We start from the raw sequence: 21456 nt of genomic DNA, 5'->3' as shown, positions 1-21456 counted from the left end.
AGCTTTGCATGCTTATAGGCAATAATAATGTTCTTTAAGGAGCTACTTTTACTTTAAATACATTTCAGAGTCGGTGCTTTTTCACACAGAAGCACCACCTTTCTCCAAAGGAACATGAGCATCATTTGGTGTCCAAGTGGGATTGCTCCACAAACTGAGCACAGCATGTGTTTGCAGGCCAAGAAGCCAAACTCGGCCATGGCCCGGTAGATTAGCCGATCTCAGAGGCACCCGAAGGCTGATGATAAGCTCATCTAAGAGGTGCTTTGTGAGCTTCTTTGGCTCACAGACGAGATTATCAACAATCCAGATTATTCTTTCATGATATATCTGACAGCCAGTCAATGTCATCTATGTTGTCACTGATGCCTGCTTAGGGATATGAACATCCATCTTCCATCCCGGTGACACTGGCCGGTTGGGCTACACCTTGGGCAGGTCAGCAGTCCATCACAGGCAGACTGACAATGCTCACAACCAGTTTAGATTATTTAACCCAACATGCACGTCTTTGGACTGCGTGAAGAAACCGATGCAGGCCAGTGGAGAACAAGGAAAGTCCAGATAGAAAAGAAGACCATTGCGCCACCACGTCATCATTTACAAACACAATCTGATGTTAGGGTAACTCTAATAAGCAGCCGCCCACGTGGTTACATCTCCATGCACCATGTTCCTCACCGTGACTCGTTGGACTGGAGCTTTGCCGAACTCGGCGTTCTTCTCCCACTGAAGCGGCAGCAGCAGCCAGAGGCCCGACTCGGGATCCCAGAACCTGCAGATATTCCCCCTCTCCTGCACGGAAACAGCAGAACCAACAGGATTCTCTAAAGACAAACTCACATGCTTCTGAAACTGCAGAGCTAACGATAAGTGAACGCAGCAGTCGAGGGTAGGCTGGTGCACAGTTTACACAGCATCGCACAGTAAGTGGCTACTCCTGCAGTGCAGACTGGACTGTATCAGCAGCAGGTTCACTCACAGACTTTAATCTGTCATCATGACTTTTCTGCATCAACATTTGTAAATGCTTTTGTAAGTGCAGGCACAGCAGTGCTTTTTTTTTAGATGCTGCCGGTGCGGTCGTCCTCCCAGGCCGTCGGCTGGCTGCTGCCGTGAGCCTGCAGCTGCCCGGAGCCCTGGAGGAAAGAGCGTGTCCTGTCATCACTCCCGCTTTCATGGAGGAAACTCTCGAAGTGCAGAGACACTTCTTCCCCCTCTGCCGCAGTTTCCTGGTATTAACACAAACAGTGTTGGGGAGTAACGGAATACATGTACCGCCGTTACGTATTTAAAATACAAAATATGAGTAACTGTATTCCGTTACAGTTACAGTTTAAAAAGGTGGTATTCAGAATACAGTTACTTTGTTGAAATAAATGGATTACACTGCGGTACTTTCCTGTTTCATTTTGTCGCGGGTCAGGACTGTTTGGGTTTTGTTTGACAGCTACGTTCTGTTGTTCCAGGCGGCAGCGTTACGGTTGCCATGGTTACAGGGCGACGCTCTCTCTCTCTGCGACTGTGTGTTTCCTGGGTGAGAGAGCGCCTTTTCGTTGTTGTTGTTGTTGCTAAGCTAACAGGCAGAATGCTACAAGCATAGCTCTAAAGAATGTAGCATCATGGGCAGTGTAGTCCGTGCTGCAGGGAGAATGGACTGCCATACACGTTATGTGTCTGTGAGCGCGAGGAGGGAGAAAAAGGGGAGTGGAAAGGTACGAGTTGTCATCGAGGAAAAACGGGAGCTGGAAGCATGTAAATATAATAATAACCACTGCAGCCAAGAAGAGGCCTGACGAGCCCAGTTGTAAGTAAGCTGTTAAGACTCGACTGTCACGTGTTCGTGTTTTCCTCCGAAAACAACAAGTTCCGTTGGAGCAGCCTTTCAACGCCTCTCTCTGTCTGTCGCAAGAAAAGTTGACCCACACAACAAAGTAAGAGCTATTTTTCGGCTACCAGCCGACAGGGACCCCGCCGTATTATGCTGGGCTTACACTGTGCGATTTTTTCAGTCGCGCGATTCAGCTCCTGCTCAAACTGTACGATTGACTCGCAGGGGTTAGAAGTTCATAGGTCACGATGCAGGTCTCACACTATACGGCCCGATGCTCTGATGCGACCTCGTCGCTCTCCCTCTCCGTCTTTCACTCACACAGACACACCACCACCATCAACTTTGCTAAATTGCTAATGAAAAACATTGGTCAGGCAGCTGTGATTGAGCAGCAGTGTCGATCCAACTATTTTCACGGTTGTTGTGGTCGTGATAATTTTGTGAGGCCACATCGAAAGGGCTCGGATGGTTCTACAGGTTGTGCCTCCATCGCTTGTGTCCAGATCACACGCTGCACTGCCGTGCTACGCCGTCTTTTTCGCTGACATTTGTGTTTGCGCGTGCGCAGTGTGGCAAACTGCGGTGACACCCTCACGACCAAGCGATTGATGATCGGGAGCTGGTCGTGAGGTGACGCCTCTGCGCGACGGTGTGTCCTTCCGGGGTCAGAGGGCGCCCTATGTGTGTTGTGGTTGCCGCGCTGAGCAGTTAGCTAGTGGCAGTGTGTTCTTCTGCAAATGTAATAAACGGCTGTGCTCCCTGGCTAGCTCACGGGAAGCAAGACCAAACGATACCTCCGTCTCCTCCTTGTCTGAACTCGCCACAATATATTAAGTAATCCAAAGTATTCAGAATACGTTACTGTCATTGAGTAACGTAACGGAATAGCGTTACAGAATACATTTTGGGGCATGTATTCTGTATTCTGTAATGGAATACATTTTAAAAGTAACCTTCCCAACACTGATACACAAAAGCCACTCACTGCTCAACAACTGTCAGAACGCTACTCTTATGGGATAATAAGGAGTCGACATCGTTACTCAGTCATCACAGCCTGCCAGAGGACAGCAGCTGGAGTGCTGGATGTGTGCGTGCTGTTCTGGTCGATCACAGAATATTATCAGCACTGTTACCGTTTACCGAATTTGATTTAAGCAGATGCATATTCTTTGTGATATGACCATATGGGAAACAAATGACAACATTAACACAGTAAAACAGGTCTCTTTCTTAAACGCAAGCCTGTCATGCTTAACTTTTGAGAATATAAGTAAATCTTTCTTTAAAAGAACTCTGTCCTGCTTAACTTAAATATATAAATTAATAGAAAACAATAGAAAGAAAAATATTCTTGTAACAGTGCACATTTAGTGCATTTAGTACAACTTGGCTTCAGCTGAGGTATTATTTCAGCTTTTCTAATGCTAATCAGCTGCTCCTGTTTGTAAACCCGCTTGTTCCCATGATTACGCATCTTAACTCATCATCATTATTCATCTATGTATTACTTTTATGTATTAGTCATCTATTTGTTGTAATCATCTATCCTTGCAGTTGTTTATTACACAAAATAAGTTATATTATCACACTTCTGGCCACATAGCGCTGATATTCACTGCACATGCCCATATTAACTTTTTCCAGCCAGGTGTTTTCCCTTTTCCCATTCTTCCCTTTCTCTGAGGGGAACAAACATTGCTGTCTAACGCTGGGCTCACACTGTGCGGTTTTAGGCCCATTTTGAGCCGATTTTTGAGTGATCGGACCGATTTTGGCCTTCATCGTGCATCGTGTAGTATACGTGGGGTAACGAGAAGTGATTAACACCTCACGACCAGCTCCCGATCATCAATCGCTCGGTGTACCAAGCCGCTCACACTGCTCACGCGCAAACACGTAAACGTCGGTGAAAAAGATGCACGGCGTGCAGCGTGTGATCTGGACACAAGCGATGGAGGCACAACTTGTAGAACTTTGGAAAGCTCATCCGAGCCTTTTCGATGTGGCCTCACAAAATGATCACGACCACAACAACCGTGAAAATAGTTGGATTTACATGCTGCTCAATCACAGCTGCCTGATCAATGTTTTTCATTAGCAATTTAGCAAAGTTGATGGTGGTGGTGTGTCTGTGTGAGTGAAAGACAGAGAGGGAGAGCGAGCGACAGATTTTCTGTTATAACCTTCATTTTATGGAGCACAGTGTGAGCACTCAGGTCGCATCAGAGCATCGGGCGGTATAGTGTGAGACCTGCATCGTGACCTAGAACTTCTAACCCTGTCGAGTCAATCGTGCAGTTTGAGCAGGAGCTGAATAACGTGACTGAAAAAATCGCACAGTGTCTGCCCAGCTTTAGGTGTACTGTCGTCCGAGACTTGCACCGCAGTGTCGGCGTTTGTTTCCCTGTTGGCCATGCTTCTTGTTGTGGTCATCTGTTGTCTTCCGGTATTTTCTCCGCAAGCGACCTTTCCTCGACCAATGAGATGAGCGGTAATCTGAATTGTCATAAGTGTGCTGTCAGCTCATTGGTCACAAAGCAGGAGAGGGGCTGGGAATTATGTTTTCAAACAAAGCGTTAATTCCATTAACATTTATAGACTACTTTTGATTCTCACTGTATTACGGGACAAAGTGCGTCCCTTATTAGCTCAATACGGGACGTGTACTTTTGTTTCGAAATACGGGACGATTCCGTATTTTAAGGGACGGTTGGCAACCCTCAGTGGATACAAACAGTGTGGAGGAAAGGGTCATAAATAATAAGTATGATTTAGTCTGATGCTTCCAGTGTTAGTGCAAACAAAATGGAAGGAAACAATAATCAAAGCAATCTGGATTCTTCCAGCAGTGTCACTAATACAGATGTAGTGATGGACAGATGTGACACAGATGTTTCTGATGCCCCTTGTGGTTCTGTCAGGACATCATTAGAGTGACATGAAAACCTTCAGATGTTATGATGTTACTCTTTCAAACCCTTTCACTGCCTCTCTCTCCCTCTGGAGGTGGTGCTCTCTTGGCCTCCCTGCGGCTCCTCGTTCTGCTCGAGCAGGCCGCTCAGGTGCGTTCAGGTGCTGCATTATTCACACCGAGCCCGGGGGCTCTAATTAAACCCTGGAGAGAAGCGAGGCAGCCTCGGTCAGCCTGGATATGATGAGGCTTTCTGATTTAGACCGTGACTTCAACACGAGCCGCATCAATCTTCTTTTTTTTCTCCCTCCAAGCCTGAACACTGTAACTCAAAGAGCGCAGGGTTCCTGATGCTTCAGTTGAAGCAAAAGCACGTTTGGAAGCCTGGACGTCCACACCGCAGCTCAGAGTGCTAAAATATCCACACAGCAGCAAACCAAGTGAGCCTGACTGCTTCTAAACTGAATCACTGCATCCCAGTGTCGTAGTTTACTGTGACAAACCTCTTCTATCTGCATACACAGAATATCACAACAAGCTGAATCCAGTCTACTTTTGCAAAGAGACGTGGGACTTTTACAGATTTACTTTGTTGTGACATGCTGGTCGTTTCACATCCCTGAGTCTGTCTGAGAGGGTCTGGAAGCTCTGGGGGGGAGGATTATTCTGGAGACTCCCACCAGGTGATCTGTGAAATCACCTTCAGATTAAAAGTGGTCACCTGGACCTTTATCAACACAAGAAAGCGCTCACAGTCAGTCACTAAAAGCAACAAATAGTTCAATCCAATCACGGAGCAACCACCGCTGTGTTGTCTTGTTGTCAGGAGATTGCCGTCTTATTTTAAGTTTAGCGTGACATAATGCAGCTGGAGTGTTAGGACTGCCTGAGAATCTGTAAAACAATCAAATATTTATCAAACACAGTATTTACAAGCTGCAGTTCCTCCAACGTCCACCAGAGGCTCCAGCGCTGAGGCAGTCCCCACAGACTCCCATGTTAAAATGTCCGCCTTCAATGGATCCTTTCGTCCCTCATAGCAACTGTAGCAACCACAATGTTTTTATAAGTCGCCCGTTTGAATTGTACTAAGGATTAAATTTTGCATTACTAGGGGTGTGGCCTATTTGAATGACAGGTGGATGGTGACACAGGCGAGAGCTGTCTGCTCAGCTTCACCTGACCTGGACCTCGGGACCATGTTTATGCTTTGAGTCTTCTGGAGCATTTTTAATGACATCATCTGATCAATAATAAGACTGCTGTGAAGTTACTGCACCAACAGAACGTCCAAGAAGTCCGAGCTGCAGTTTTACTGAGTGAAATTTGAAGAGTTCTACTCACCAGAACTGGAAATTGTGAATGCAGAGTTGCCATGTAGAAAAACTCCAGACTGCCCGGATCTTTGAACTTTCTGCTAAAATAATTCTCCTGTGATGATGTTGGATTCAACAAAGATGATCACAATCAGTGCAGCAGAACAGGAAGTACTTTATTTATTCATTACCTACATTACCCAGACCGTCACAGCTGATGTGAGGTCGGGCTTCATATCGAGAAGAGCTGATCGGTAAATATTTCCATTTACAGACTCTTCATCCCTTCACTGTACCTGTCTTACATCAGCCTGTTGCAAGCTTCAAATTAGTGTCACTCTGTTCATCCAGGCCCCACTTTGCCTGTTTTTACACATCCTCCATCCCGGTCTTCCAGACTTATCTGCACCGTATCTCCGTTTGCAGCTGCTCTGGCCTGATCCTCTCCATTAAGCTTCCACGTAATCAAATCTACTGACAGCTCGCTGCAGAAACGCTGCTTTCCTCCGGCTTTTCAAAGAACACACCACCCCCTCCGCCTGACTGCTGCTCTCCACTCGGTTCCAACCTGGATGTTGCTGGCTATGAATTGTTGCATAGCGACCGCCTGCTCGGCACCTACACCGTTCCTCGTGTTTGGAGCCCGAGAACCTCAGAAGACGTCATGATGCGAGCTGAGTCACCCACACGGATCAGAGTCACAACAGCCACAAGGGCTCTTCTTCCTCTGCTCTTTATCCAGCTCACACACACACACACACACACACACACACACACACACACACACACACACACACACAATGCTACACACCACAGAACTGTGTGTAACATGTTTCCTAAACATCTGCAGGTGACCACCTACACCTGTGACAGTGATGTCATGACTGCATCTATGTCAGAACAGCTCGGGAAATCACACCAGATGTGGGTGTGTGTCATGTGTTTGTAGTTTTTCTGTATTTGTAGGGTTTTTTCTGCTGTCTGTGTTTTTGCTCCGTCTCTGTTGCTACATTTCACGTCACTTTTCTGGTCTCAGAAAATTTTTCTTTTTCTTTTGGTTACTTCATGTTTTACTTTGTTTTTCTTGTTTTGTGTAACAGTTGTGTTTTTCTTTACTTTACTGAAGGTCTGCCTGGCTGTGAGTAAATGGGTGCATGCATTGTTATGATCTTTAATTCATGTTGTTTGTAACTTTTGATCTGGATTATTTTATCCATCCATCTTCTTCCGCGTATCCGGGGTCAGAGACAGAGAAGCCCAGACCTCCCTCTCCCCAGCCACCTCCTCCAGCTTGTCCGCAGGAACACCAAGGCGTTCCCAGGCCAGCCGAGAGATATAATCTCTCCAGCGTGTCCTGGTTCTGGCCCGGGGCCTCTTGCAGTGGGACATGCCTAGAACACCTCACCCAGGAGGCATCCTTGTCAGACGCCCTTATCAAACCACCTCAACTGGCTCCTTTCGATGTGGAGGAGCAGCCGCTCTACTCTGAGCCCCTCCTGGATGGCCAAACTCTTTATCCTCTAAGGGAGAGGCCAGCCACTCTTCGGAGGAAGCTGATTTCTGCCACTTGTATCCGCACTCGTTCTTTCGGTCACTACAGCTCGTGACCATAGGTGAGGGTAGGGACGTAGATCGACCGTTAAATTGAGAGCTTCGCTTTTACTCTCAGCTCTCTCTTCACCATGACGGACTGTGTTGAAAGTTTTTTTTGTGTTGGAATATAATATATTATGCTCCGTAAATGTTCCGGCTTTGTTAATCTACTGTGTTGTTGTAAAGTGTTGGTAGATGTCGTAAATTGGGTTGTGTTGGGCCACCATGCGATCACATTAGGTTAGGTGGGTACTCAGAGGTGGAGCAAGAGTTTTCTGACTGTGGCAGTTTATAGTTGTTTTAGGTATAACACCAGGAAAATGGGGAAAGCCTGAGTTAACTTAGTGAGTTTGTAACTGGCTTTGTGTGACTGCTTAACTTGACCACCAATGTCAGGGTAAGTAAATCCAGAAAGATGCTCTGGGATTTGAAATACAGGATCCTGTGGCTTGTGGATGACTTGCTGATTTTGTCAGATAACGATGACAGATTACCTTTCAGCTCTACCTGTGAACACTGGATATCTTCCAATTTTTCTCAGCCATGTTGCAATGGTAGTACAGAAGGTGTAGGGGAAATAATTTGCATAATTTCAAGGCACACCAGAGGGCAAAATGTACACCTGTATTCATGTCTGTCCAAAAGATGCTCCGTGCAGCCTTCCATGTTGGATCTTCTTCTGATCATAGTGTCTTTCAAAAGTCTTTACCCAGTTTGAGACAGTTTCTCTGCTGTGCAGTGAGCTCCATCCGCCATCATCTTATTAAACACACATTCCAACAAACGTTCACAGCGGGAGCGCCTTTGATCGCTGGCATCTACACTTGGCTGACTTCTCCGATCACCCTCTCAGGTGCAGCTCAGCTGATAAATCCAGAAAATATCAGTAAAGAGGAAGAAAGAGCGTTTGTGGAAAGGAGAGAGCAAAAACACACCAAATGCCCCCATCAACCCACGCCCAATACACTAACATAGATTATGTACAGGCTGCTCTCCATATGCAGACTGAAATTATTGAACAGTTGTTGATTTGTTGCTCAGAGTTCCTGTAATTGGTCGCATAATTGTTTCCAGCTGCTGAGGCAACAAGAGTCAAAGTTTGGTGCCTGGAGTCGCCCTCTGAGGTGACTGATTAGCTTCAGCAGCTGAGCTCAGTGAGGTTTGGAGGGAACAGACTCAGACTGTCAGCTGATTGCAGTCAGGCTAAATTATCCATTTACAAGCTGACATTTAGTTTTCTTCTCCTCGTTTTCCATTTCTTATCTCTAACCTTGAGTTAAGGCCTGGAGATGGTTGCATTTCTCTGTTCCTCACACTGCAGTTACCAAATTCTGACATACTGAACTCATCTCTGTCTGCTAATTACTCACTCTGTTCAAACAATAAGATATATGACATCTCATTCACAATCTGTATTAGTGATGTATAAACACAAAGTAAGTGAAGAAGAAACACTCAGCAGCCTAGACCCATCTGCTCTTTAAGTGTGACGTATGAACCCTGCTGCCAGGTCTGAACTACTCTGTGTTTACTAAGGCTGTTGTGTTTTTAACATGTTTTAATGCTTTGCATCTTGTTCTATTTAATCTGAACAAGCCCCTTAAAAAAGCCCAAACCATCGGGAACCCTCACGTTAACTTTTATCAAGTGGAAAAAAGTTGGCGTTCATCCTCCAGCTTCACTGTGTTTATATTATGCTAACATAGCTGTGTCGCTAGCAATCATGTAGCACATCATTATATACCAGCTAGCTCAACTTCAGTAACCCTACAAACGTCACTGCTGTTTAGTTTCCTGTCTTCATTTATGTTGGAAATGACAGCAGAGCTGTACGTTTGAATTTTTCAGAACCCTCTCAGTCAGAACATGGTATATCATGCTTAGATGGAAGCTAGCGAGCTAACTTCCTGCTAACTTCTAACTAAACTTCATAAATCCTGTTTTCATGGATGCCTGGATGTTAAACTTAATTGTTACACCTGGTAAAGCAGCAACGCTGATCATTTTATTAAAGATGAAAGAATTTAGACAGTTTGTAACTCTCAGTGATGCCACAGTGTTCGTTCGGCTTTGGGACCTGAAGTGGAGTTTGGATCCGGAAATGGCTAATGACGTCAGACTTACAGACCAAATAGACACAATCAACAAGAAACTGGAGAGACTTAACAAGATGCCACTCAAGAGGCTAAACCAACTAAAAACACAAAGACTCTGTTTTCATTAAATTCAGGTGTTCCATTCACCTCCATGTGTATAAAGTCAAGCAGCTAAGGATGGGATGATCTGATATCGTCGTGCTGGTGTTGTTCAACATTGCAAGTGACCAATCACATTGTTGTGACGTTATTCTTTTGCGCGCCAAGCCATTCGTGCATTTATGAAATTCCAATGTTGCAAGGACAATATCAATTCTGCTTACCGTTTATTAAAGGGTTAGGGTCAGGGTCCGTTGATCGGCAGACAGAGGCGGTTTCTCGCAGCTTAAGTACAGTTTTTTGTTTTACGGCGGTTTTTCCCGAAGTCGCAAAAGTATGACGTCACAACATTCTGATTGGTCACTTGCAATGTTGAACCTGGAACAACATTTTCATGATGATGTGGGAACAACACCAACAGGACGATATCAGATCGTGCCTAAGGATGCAGACTGCTTCTACAAACGATTGTGAAAGAATGACTCGCTGTCAGGAGCTCAGTGAATTCCAGTGTGGTACCATGATAGGACACCACCTGTGCAACACGTTCAGTCAGGAAATGTCCTCACTACTAAATATTCCACAGTCAGCTGTTAGTGGGAAAGAGACTGGGAACAACAGCAACCCGGCCATGAAGCTGTAGGCCACGTAAATCGCAGCGCGGGGTCAGGAGATGCTGAGATGCACAGGTCGCCAACTTCCTGTCATTCGCTACAGACTTTCAAACTTCATGGGGCCTTCAGATTAGCTCAGGAACAGTCAACTTAATGGAAACAATGAGCAAACTAGTGATTAAACAGAAGCCCCCAAACCCAAAATCACTGGGTCAAAGTCCAAAGTTCATGTCAAACAAAGTGGAATAAAGACTACAGAGCGACAGCTTGGAGCCATCAAACACTGAACATGTCGATCAGGAATCAACAAATCACTGATTCAAACTCAGAGCTCATAAAACAACTTTCATGATTTTTCATCTTCTATGAAAACATTATTATTATCCTATTTTTGCTGCTTTATATATTTTAATTTATAACTCTCTTTTGTTGTAACAGCCTACGTGACGCAACTTTGAAAAGCAACACAAAATAAATGATTATTATTCAATTATTGCATCGAGCCTTTAACCAAACTGTGCCCTGTGACTGCTCCTCATCTGTAATATTATAACCTCTCATCTGTGGTTCCTCTTTAAAACACTGTGGAGACGTGGAAATGGTGGTTTAAGGACCAGCCACTCGGTGTGATAATGGCTTCTACATTCCACTTTTAATTAAGCCCTGAAGGAGAATTCAGGCCCTCATCATAAAAGAGCTATGGCTGCTTTAAAACTCTGATTGGTACGAGTACTTCCTCATTTGAAGCGGGCCTGCTTCCTTCATGTCTAATTCCTCGGCTGCTCTTCTTTTCTCAGGCAGGAGGTGATTGTACTCGTGCTGTATTTGATCCCGACTGCTGCGCGCTCAGCTGAGACCGCTCAGTTGTCCATCAGCAGCCTGTTTGACGAAGCCAAGTCTTTTAAAACTCGAGTCTTTTAAAACTTTTTCTGCTTTTCTGAAGTATAATCAGCTCTCCTCCAGAGACACGTGAGTTATTCTGCTGAATAATAAACTCTTAAATTTAATAAAACACAAGCCTCTGTGCGACCTGAGCGGGCAGCAGCTTTGTATTTTCCTTCCTTACTTCATTCATAACACACGTGAAAAGACCCAGGAAAACCAAGTTAACGATAAAAACGATAACAAAATAACGCTGAAAACTGATAAAAACCCTGAAAACCAAACATTTCTCACCTGAGCCTCAACTCTCGCGGCCCGGTACCGGTCGGAGGCCCGGGGGTTGGGGACCGCTGCTTTAAACCGCTCTCTTCTATGGCAGAAAATTTTACTTTAGCCACAAACCTGTTAGCGGTGACCAAAGTTACGCCAATATTAACTGCCCAACACTTCCGTTCCTCTAATCTGTCCTCTACTGTCCAGTTGAAGCTCCAGCAGTGAGCCCAGCAGCAGAGACAGACAGGTTTGGACCATTTATAGTGTGGGGATAGCTTCAAACTTCACCATCTCGTCCAGTACGAACACTTCTGCCTCCAAAAGTCTAAGAAGGTGGCGACCGCAAATCTCATCAGCGCTTCAAAAGCAATCTCAAATTTCACATCCCGACCTCCTGTCCTCTTATCCTCACCCGAACCAGGAAAGGAGGTGAGGACGAGACTTACAGAGGATTTAACGACGTGAGAAGACCTCACCTTAGAGCCTCGTTTTAAAGAGCTGTCATTGACTAAGTCACAGGACAGAACTGATGTATTTTATGATGTGCTCGTGGAGTAAGTTTGGTTGGCTGGTCACTCTTGTGAAGGTGTGTATACCGACTCTGACAAGCCTTAGAAATGCCTCTGTGACTTTTCAGACTGATGATGTCACCAATGTTGTTCCTCAGCTGGTTCTTCATATCGTGGCGTGATCGTGATGTGCTGCTGGTTGAGATCTTTCGGCCTGTTTCACTTTGTCAGACAGCTTCTGTTTAAGAGGTTTGTGAGTCAGCAGGTGTCACAGTGATCAGCTTTGCTGTGGCAGTGAAACTGGACTCAGTCACAGTTAATTCATGATTTAACAAAGAGGGCCGGCAGGTTTGGTTAGTTTGATGCCTTAATAAACGAACTCGTCATCTAAAAACCGGATTGTGTGTTTACTCTGATTGTCTTTGTGTAATCTAAAAATTTGTTTGATGATCTGAAACATGTAGGTGTGACAAATATGCAGAATCATGAAGGGTATATACTCTTTCTTCCTTATTGCTTGTGTCAATGAAATATTGTTTCATGAAGACTCGAGGTAACTTTTGGATACGACTGCGCGACTCGCAGAGGTCAGAGTGTGCGTGCTTATGGATTAACGTGGATGTGAGGGACACACCAGGCTGTACTCTGACTTTTTGAGCCTTTGTGTGTTTTGCCTCACGATTCAGAGCTTTTAATCAAGTGTACCTACATCTGTCATTGACATATATGTATTAAAAAAACAAAAAGAACTGATGCCGAGCACTGAGTGACACTTGGGTGACTAACAGACAAGATGAACAGCATCCCTCTGAGTGGTTTTCTTTGCAGCTGATGTGAGTCATCAGTGATCATTTCCTCAGGGAGACACTGTTCTGCTCTGTAAGTGAGAGCTCTCGCATTCATTTCCCACAGCAGGCTGTCCTGAAAGTGTCCATTAACAGCCTGAACGTCTGCAGAAATGGCAACATGACTAAAATGTAAATGCAAAGGCTGTTGTGTCAAATTAAGAGTCTATCTAATCTAGCAGTCTGGGGTGTCCTCGAGCCTCTGAGATTGATTTCTGAAGAATATGGCTGGAAACACTCATTATTTCTCTGATGAGACCCAAACCAGCAGTATGTTAGTCCATCTGTTAATATTCCTCCCTCTGTCTGTGGCACTCAGCTTTAAAGGCCATTAGTCTGATTGAGCCAAAAACCCCAGATGATTTTAAATTATCAAATTTGGTTGGAAGTCAAGATGATTAAGAAATTATCCACAGCTTTCCAATAAAAGCTCAAACTTATTTTTTACAAATCTAACTATGAGATAAAAGTAAAAATCTTAGAAAGTCACTGTTTGTGTCATGAAACACAGGAAGATGCAGACTGTAGAAAAAGAGCTGAAGCAACAGAGAACAACCCTTTATCAAATAAAGCAAAGTCCAAAAAACACAGCAGGGATTAGAGGAAGAACCGAGCGTCCCATCACAGCACAAAACAACAAAGTGGGAGGTAAAAGCTGTGGTTTTGTAAGTTCATGTTTCAGAGATGAAACTAAAACTTAACATTCAGTTATTCAAAAGTTTGAAAGGTTTGAGGCTCACAAATCTGAGATTAAGGCACAAAAATCAAAATGAGGAGGTAGAAAGGGGAAACATTTTGTAAATCAAATTTTGTAGATAAATACATTTTATAAATATGTTTTTAAATCAATTATTATGTAAAACTCGGGACTATTAGCTTAATATTTGTAGTCTCTGAAGCCAGCACATTTTGTAGGTCAAAACTTTACGTGATACCAAAATGAATGAATAAAATGAGAAATCTGAAACATGTATTTTTCTCATTTTATTTAAAAAGAAAAGAATTGACTGATTTTCATTGGATTTGAAAGTTAAAACTGTGACAAATAAAAATAATCAAATAGTAACAAAGCATAAAACAACTGTGCTTTTATCCTTTAATTTTACTATTCTCGTTGTCCAAAATTGACCTAAAGGGCTTCCGTACATCAGAAAACGAGAGCGGTACGGACAGGCTTTAGGACCGGGGGGCCGACACGTGGTGGCAGGACAACCGGAAGCCAGAACTCACGTTACTGGTAGGTGTGTTAGCCGCTTTTAGCTTCTGAGCCTGTATCGCCGCTGCGCTCGTGCTTTAAACGGTGTTCGGTTGGTGGGAGCTCCGCTCCCCGCGTGTCTCTGCCTCTGTGAGGTCACCCACGTTTGTCTGTGACCCCAACACAGTCTGAAAAGTTAGCAGGACGGCTAGCAGCAGCTCCAGCTAGCTGTTAGCACACACGGGTCAACAGCATTGACAGGGAGCCTAAAGGTGGACGGAAGAGATGGTGTGAGGATGAGTGTTGTTAAGGTGGACTGTTATCGAAGATAGTTGATGGGTTTTTGTGAATAATGCTGAAGAAGTGTGCTTTGCTCCTTGTGCTTCATCGTGTTTGCCTTTAATAAACTGACTCGTGTCATGTAAAGCTCCAAACTCAAGGGATGAACTGATGTTGCCACATAAAACAGGCAGCTTAGCAGAGAGCCAGCTGTAAACGACATCTCTGGGATACTTAGGCAACACAATAAGCCTGTCTCAGGCCACATAGACCAGTGCTGCTCAAGTTACTTGAAAATTGTAATTAGTTACTAATAACTGATTAGCTCTCCAAGAAAGTAATCCCATTACTTTACTGATTACTTATTTTCAAAGGTAATTACTTACTTTTTTAAAAACATGATACACAACCTGAATACGTAATAAAGTTATAGCCCTGTAGCCCAGTTATGTTTTTTCTGCATAATCCATCATATAAAATGTAGTCAAATGGAAAAATCTCTTTTTAAAACTTGTTTCATTAGTTTTAATCTTTTAACTTTATTCACATTGCATCAAGCAAAAATTAAATTATATGCAAGAAGAAATGTGTTTAACATTTAAAGCTATTTTCTGCATATTCCAGCATATAAAATAAAATCATGTTTTGTGTTTACACTCTTTCACATAGATGCAAGTAAAACACAGCAGAAAATAAATCAAAGACTCAGCAGCTCTTAAATCTATTGTCACCTGTTTAGCAGGAGTGGGGCGGGTGGAGGTTTGTCCACGGCGGTCATGTCAGTGGGAGGATCCGGGGGTTTCTCTGTGAATGTCACATTCCCGTGGCAGCGTGCTCGCTGCTCGCTCAGATTTAGTTTAATTTAAGTTTAATTTTTCGCTGTAGAAACAAGTTTCTACAGCCCTACATGCCCGTCTCTGCATACGACAGTGTTTACCAGCAGAAAGACTGTTGTATGTCAGCACGTGTCCTTAAGTGTCCTTAAAGAGCTGAACTTCCAGCTAGAGGTGGGCGATATAAACGATATACGATAGAGATTTTGACTATATCGCTCTATCGGGATAGTGCATGTTGATGATGTCATCAAGCTGCGCCTGTTTTGGTCGAAAGCATCGCAGTGGCTACAACCATTATCATCTGCAAATTATGCCGGACAGTCATAGCAAAGAGATGAAGCACTTTTGAAATATGGGGAAAGCCAAAAACTGCGCTTCCTCCACTTCTCGTAACATTGATTCATTAATGTTGAATCTCTACAGCTGCTCTATTCCCATGTTGTTGCAGTATATTAATAACTAACCTCGTATTGTGGATGAATAATCTCAGTTGTTCTCCTGACTGAAGTTTGGCCCGTGTACAGCATCCTGCTATGCGATTGCATTTGTCCCTGACCACCAGAATCCCTCACGTTAACTTTTATCGAGTGGAAAAAAAGTTGGCGTTCATCCTCCAGCTTCACTGTGCTAATGTTATGCTAACATAGCTGTGTCGCTAGCAATCACGTAGCACAACATTATATACCAGGTAGTCCAACTTCAGTAACCCTGCAAACGCCACTGCTGTTTAGTTTTCTGTCTTCATTTATGTTGGAAGTGTAGCAGAGCTGTACGTTTTAATTAGTTTCAAAAATCTCTCGTCAGAACATGGTATGAAATGTTTAGGTGGAAACTAGCGAGCTAACTTCCTGTTAACTTCTAACTCCGTTAAATTTAATAAATTCTGTTTTCATGGATGCCTGGATGTTAAACTTAATAAAGCAGCAACGCTGATTATTTACTTAAAGATGAAAGAATTTAGACAGTTTTTAACTCTCAGTGTTCGTTTGACTTTGGGACCTGAAGAAGACGGAGTTTTGGACCCAGATTACTCCGTGAAGCTCCTCACTACGGCAGCCGTAATGCTCTGACAATCCATCAAGCAGTGCGGCTTACCAAAGTTGTACTAAAACATTTTTTAACAGATTTCTGCCCAAATCGTTCGAGTTCATGTAAGCAATTAAAGGATTTTAAGGTCTTATAGTGTGGAAAATACATTATACAGAAGAAAAGAATATATCGTTACCGCACATGCTTCAAATTATATCGCGATATGAATTTTAGGCCATATCGCCCAGCCCTACTTCCAGCTGTGCCGACATGTGTATCATCAGACTGTGGATAAGACGAGCTGTCTACAGATCTGATTATTAAAGACACGTTTACACCATCAGCTGCATCACTTAAGCTCATGTGTTACATAAACAAGGAAAATCACTTAGCACGGTTGTGTGTTTATCGGGCACAATGGCTGCACCTGTGCCCGTCGGTATCTTCTTAGTGGTTTCACAGATCCCACATCTGCTCGGTGGTCCAGAACCAGTTCTTGAAAGTCACACTCACAGACTGTATATAAAAGATGGCTGTAGCCACTGTGGCCTCACTCTGTGGTTTTCAACTCTGGATTTTTTAACCTCCTAAGACCCAAACTCTTTCACGACATGCATTTTTAATTTCTCTTTGCTATCTGGGCTGATTGGCACCTGATGAATGTTAAAACAAAGATTTACCTGATTTTTGTTTCTGATGGAAATAATATCCACATATGAGGACATTTGTTTTAAATTTCGATAGAACGGTGGCAGTATAACGTCCTCGTAAGTGGATATCAGGCCCTTGTAGAGCAAAATTTAGTATTTTGGTTTAGACAACCCAACATGTGATGTCCACATATAAGGATGCCAGGTCCCAGGAGGTTAAAGCATTTTGGACATGTTGTTACTACCAAACACAAAATAAAATTCAAATGGAAGCTGCATGTTTTGGAATGTCACAATAATCTCCTCCTGCATTTCCAAGCTCTAATATGTTTAAGGCCATTCTTGGGATTTGCGTAGTTAAACCTCATTATTGGGAGCGTGTGTTACAAATTTCAACCACGTAGTTTTGTAACTGATCTTTCTGCAGGCCTTCAAACATGAAACTGCAGCAAATGTTAAAGCAAATTCAAGTTTTCCGATTTTGACATTCAGAATGGATGGATGCAAATTCTTGAAGTCATATTTTCAGATCTTTGGCCTAAAAGTTTGAATGGCGTATCTGAAGCAGCTCTCTAGTTCCCATCATTTGAAAATCTTTATGACCAAACTCAGAACCTTTCTGTTAAGAGGTGTTTCAGCACTCTGTCCACGGACTTCAGGCTGGGAACTTTTCTTGAATTTGGTCATTTGATCGAACAATATATCTATTACATCAGCCTTGAGATAACAGAGCCTTAAAAGGCAGTCAGAAAATTCAAATGTAAGACTTCTGAAGACTAAATCAATCAGAGGGTTGGATAGAATCAAATTCCAAGGACAGAACGAAATCAAATGTGACAAATCTGTGTCCTTTTACTTTGAACAACCTGCTGCAGCCTTTTTTGTCCACTGCAGTAATGATCTGATCGTTTTTTTTGCTCTCATCGTTTATTCATTAATCCTGAGAGCAAGTAGCAGCACATCCAAGGACATGAGAACAAAAACAGTCACAGACAAAAATATTGGTTTCAAACAGGAAGTGTCTGCTCCTCCCTTTAATGGACAGAGCGCAGCAGGATTCATGCGGACAGAGGCAGAAATAAACTGAACTAATTACAGCAGGTGGATCAGGACTTCTTCAGCGGTCTGATTCACACAGGTCTGCTGCAGTTTCATTGATAATATCTGTGCAGAGGATGATGAAGGTGGAGCTGCCAGGCAGGAGGAAGACCTCAGAGGAGGTTCATGGATGCAGTGAAGGATTGGTGCAGAGGGTTGGAGTGACAGACGAGGATGCTGGGGTAGGAGGAGGTGGAGGCAGCTGAAGCAGTGTGGCGACCCCTAAAGGAAGCATGAGGCGGTGCACACTGGGTCTTTATATCATGCTCTTCCTCTTATAGCTGCTCAGTGGCTCCATAGTGTGGTGGTTAACACATTTGCCTGATCTGCACCCGACATGAAAATCTGCCGGATCGAGTGTGTGGATCCGCCCTCTGTGAGAGAGAGCGTCTGATTTCGTTCAGCTCGTCTCCATCACTGCTGCAGCAGTGCTGATGCTGTTTAAGTCCATCATCCTGTTATGTTTACACTCAACAACTGACATTTGACTAAGATGATGCTGTTCTCAGTTATGCCCTGGACCTTGCTGTTCCACACCAGCCTCACCGTCTCCGTCTGTCCTCAGATGTTGACGCGTTCGATACTTTGATCATATTTTTAAGGTCGTCCGTCCTCAAACGCCCGTGGGGATGCTTCTGCTGGCAGATAGAGATCGAGCTTAGCTTAGCAGCTGCTGCCGCCTGATTTTTAGTTGGTAGATTAACAGAACTGTCGTTCAGTTTGGGACTTTTATTCATTTTTCTTTTTGTTTAGATTAGCTGTAAGCTGAATATTGAGTTTCCGTTGGGAACACAGAGGGGCAGATTTGATGGACGTTTCTGACATTTTAAAGATTCATCACACAAAAAAAAAACACTGGTGGAAAGATAACTGATTCTAAAAGTTTGTGGAGCTCGGTAATAATTGCAGCTTTCGCTTCTTCCTTTGTTCGAAGGACCCTTTTGTTGTGTTTCAGTAATATGAATTTGATTAGTAACTCTAGATTTCTTTTCATGAAATACTCTGAGCTGCAGTATAATTTCCACAGTAGCGATAATGTTATGCTGTCATGTTGCTGAAAGGCAGTTTGAGCTGCCAGCTTGATTAAATGTCAGATATTACAGATGTAATCAGCCGCGCTGCTGTCCTCCCTCCGCAGGAATATCAGATTATATTGTTGTTGTGGACTCGCACAGCTGAATGATATTTTTTATTACTTTTTATTACATAAACAAATAAATCTACAGTACATAACAAAATGAGACACGCACACAAGAAATGAGCAAAATATTTATTTATAGCACATTTTTCAGAATCCGTCCAAGGTCGAAACATGCGTTGGAGCCCATAGACTGTATATAAAAGATGGAGTACAAACACGGCAGCTTCCACCACCAGCTGCTGTGTGTTTTTAACAGATTAAGTTTGAGAATGAATCAGTTTGTTGGAAGATGTAATTATGCATTAATGAGTGCATATTTATGAATATTTCCTGTATTCATTTAGTGAAAATGACTAAACGTTGTGATTGATTCTAATCAGTCTGCTGAGTCTGTTTTATGCTGCTTTAACTTCAGCAACGAGAACAATTCAGTTATAATACAGAACTAATCAGTCGCTCAAGCTGCTTTATACTGTAAGGTCGACCCTACAATAATATATACGGAGAAAAACCCAACAATCATATGTCCCCCTATGATCGAGCACTTTGGCGACAGTGGGAAGGAAAAACTCCCTTTTAACAGGAAGAAACCTCCAGCAGAACCAGGCTGAGGGAGGGGCGGGGCCATCTGCTGTGATTGGTTGGGGTGAGAGAAACATAGGTCTTACTGTAACGATCATAGCAGGTGTTCAGTAGAGCAGATGTTTGGTGCTGACACTGGAGCTGCTTTATTTCCTGTTCCAGGGCAGGTTGTTCCTGTTAGGGAGGTCAGTGGGAGGAGTCATCTGTGGGAGCCACACTCTCAGGCTTCAGACTCTAAATGCTCAGTTTTTCTGTTCTTGAATCTGTGTGATGTCATAGAGAGCAGATTGCCCTAATATGGTCATGTCAGACGGCCACCCTGACTGTGAACGCAGAAGCCCCGCCCACTTCTATGTGAGCATTTAGGAATACAAATAAGGAGGCTTACATAAGTCAACTTCAAATATTTATGCATTTCATATTTCAGAGGGAAAATGACAGAAACTGCTTGGCTGAATATGACTCCACCCACCAGCTTCTGGTCAGCTGCAGACTGACAGGTGCAGCAGGTGTAGGTGACATGTGGTGTAGATGTGCGTCCTGGTTGCGTTGCTGCAGTGTGATGTGGCGGTGGGAGGAGTCGTGCTGTTCCGTGGTGTTTGCTGCTAAACGGCCTCAGCAGGGAGGAAGTTAACTTTTTTTTCACCCCCAGCTCACGAAAGCTTTGGGGAAAGAAACCCACATTTCACCCGAAATATCGCACTCGGGAGGAGATGTCTCATTTGTTCTCTTCTAAGTGCTGTCATTTGTGATTTTTGCTGTCGTTTCTCTTGACAAGTGCATTTTGACACCTGCTATTTGGTTCATAACAAGCCTGTGAAGCAGCCACAAGGAGAAAGATGTGCAGTGCTGCCTCGGCCAGGTTATTTCGGTGTAATTTCTGTGCTGTCGAGTGGCTTTCAGCCTGTATTTGTGTTCCAGAGTGGCTGCCGGAGCTAATGACTGCATCGCTGGTGGGCCAAACTGCCCATTAGTCCTCCAAGGTGAGCGGAAGCAGGCATTTTTGTAATGCCTTCCCTGCTGCCGTTGCCTAAAAAGCCACGTCTGATGTTCTGCATGAGAGACAAATCCCATTTGTGTCCCGGGCAGTGGGCCTGGATCCGCCCAGCTTACAGTCAACACTGACACCCGTCCAGTAATCACCTTAGTTTTGGCTGAGCGAGCACGGCGAGGCTCGGCGGGCTGGAGATGAATAAATATTCAGTGATAAGGTTAAAGAGATTATCTGGCGAATGACTTATTTCATATAAGTACCTCATACAAAGTCAGAGCAAATGTCAAAGTTGTCGAGGGGGGGCTTTTAGTTGGCCCTCTAAATGCGGGCATAAGGGTGCTTGTGTGTGTTTGCCGGTCACAGACTTTGTTGTGGAGCTCAGTCTGGTCTGTTACAGGATATATGGGCATCAGATGTGCTGTGGATGATCTGGGTCCACACAAGATCGATGTTTATCTTCCTGGTGGCCTTTCCTTGAGATCTTAGCTGCTTGGACTTGGTGAACATCACCTACCAGTGTGGGGATAAACCCCTAAACTGCCTGTTCTCTTACAAACATTACCACACTATAAAATATTTTCAGTTTTACTCCTTTATTGATTTTTTGTGCAAATTCTAAAGCAGAAAATTCCCCTCCTGTGTAAAGCGTCTTCTTTTGAAGAGTCGGTGCCCCATTA

The 21456-nt window shown here is 43.8% G+C and overlaps 1 protein-coding gene across 2 annotated transcripts in view; it reads left to right on the top strand.

Annotated features, from left to right (window-relative positions):
* The first annotated feature begins 14122 nt into the window (after window positions 1–14122).
* Window positions 14123–21456, top strand: part of immp2l (inner mitochondrial membrane peptidase subunit 2) — a 207132-nt gene continuing 199798 nt past the window's right edge. Inside the window, exon 1 of one of the 2 annotated variants that reach the window (XM_005936391.3) lies at window positions 14123–14212. The gene's annotated coding sequence lies outside the window, so the exon portion shown is untranslated. Of the gene's footprint in view, window positions 14217–21456 lie in introns of both variants that reach the window. The other variant, XM_042226402.1, reaches the window with a different exon arrangement.

The sequence above is a fragment of the Haplochromis burtoni genome, unplaced genomic scaffold, assembly GCF_018398535.1.
Source record: "Haplochromis burtoni strain Fernald_Lab_line unplaced genomic scaffold, NCSU_Asbu1 Contig_210, whole genome shotgun sequence".
NCBI lineage: Eukaryota > Metazoa > Chordata > Actinopteri > Cichliformes > Cichlidae > Haplochromis > Haplochromis burtoni.
The sequence above is the reverse complement of the archived record's forward strand: the minus strand, read 5'-3'. Positions and strand labels throughout refer to the sequence as shown.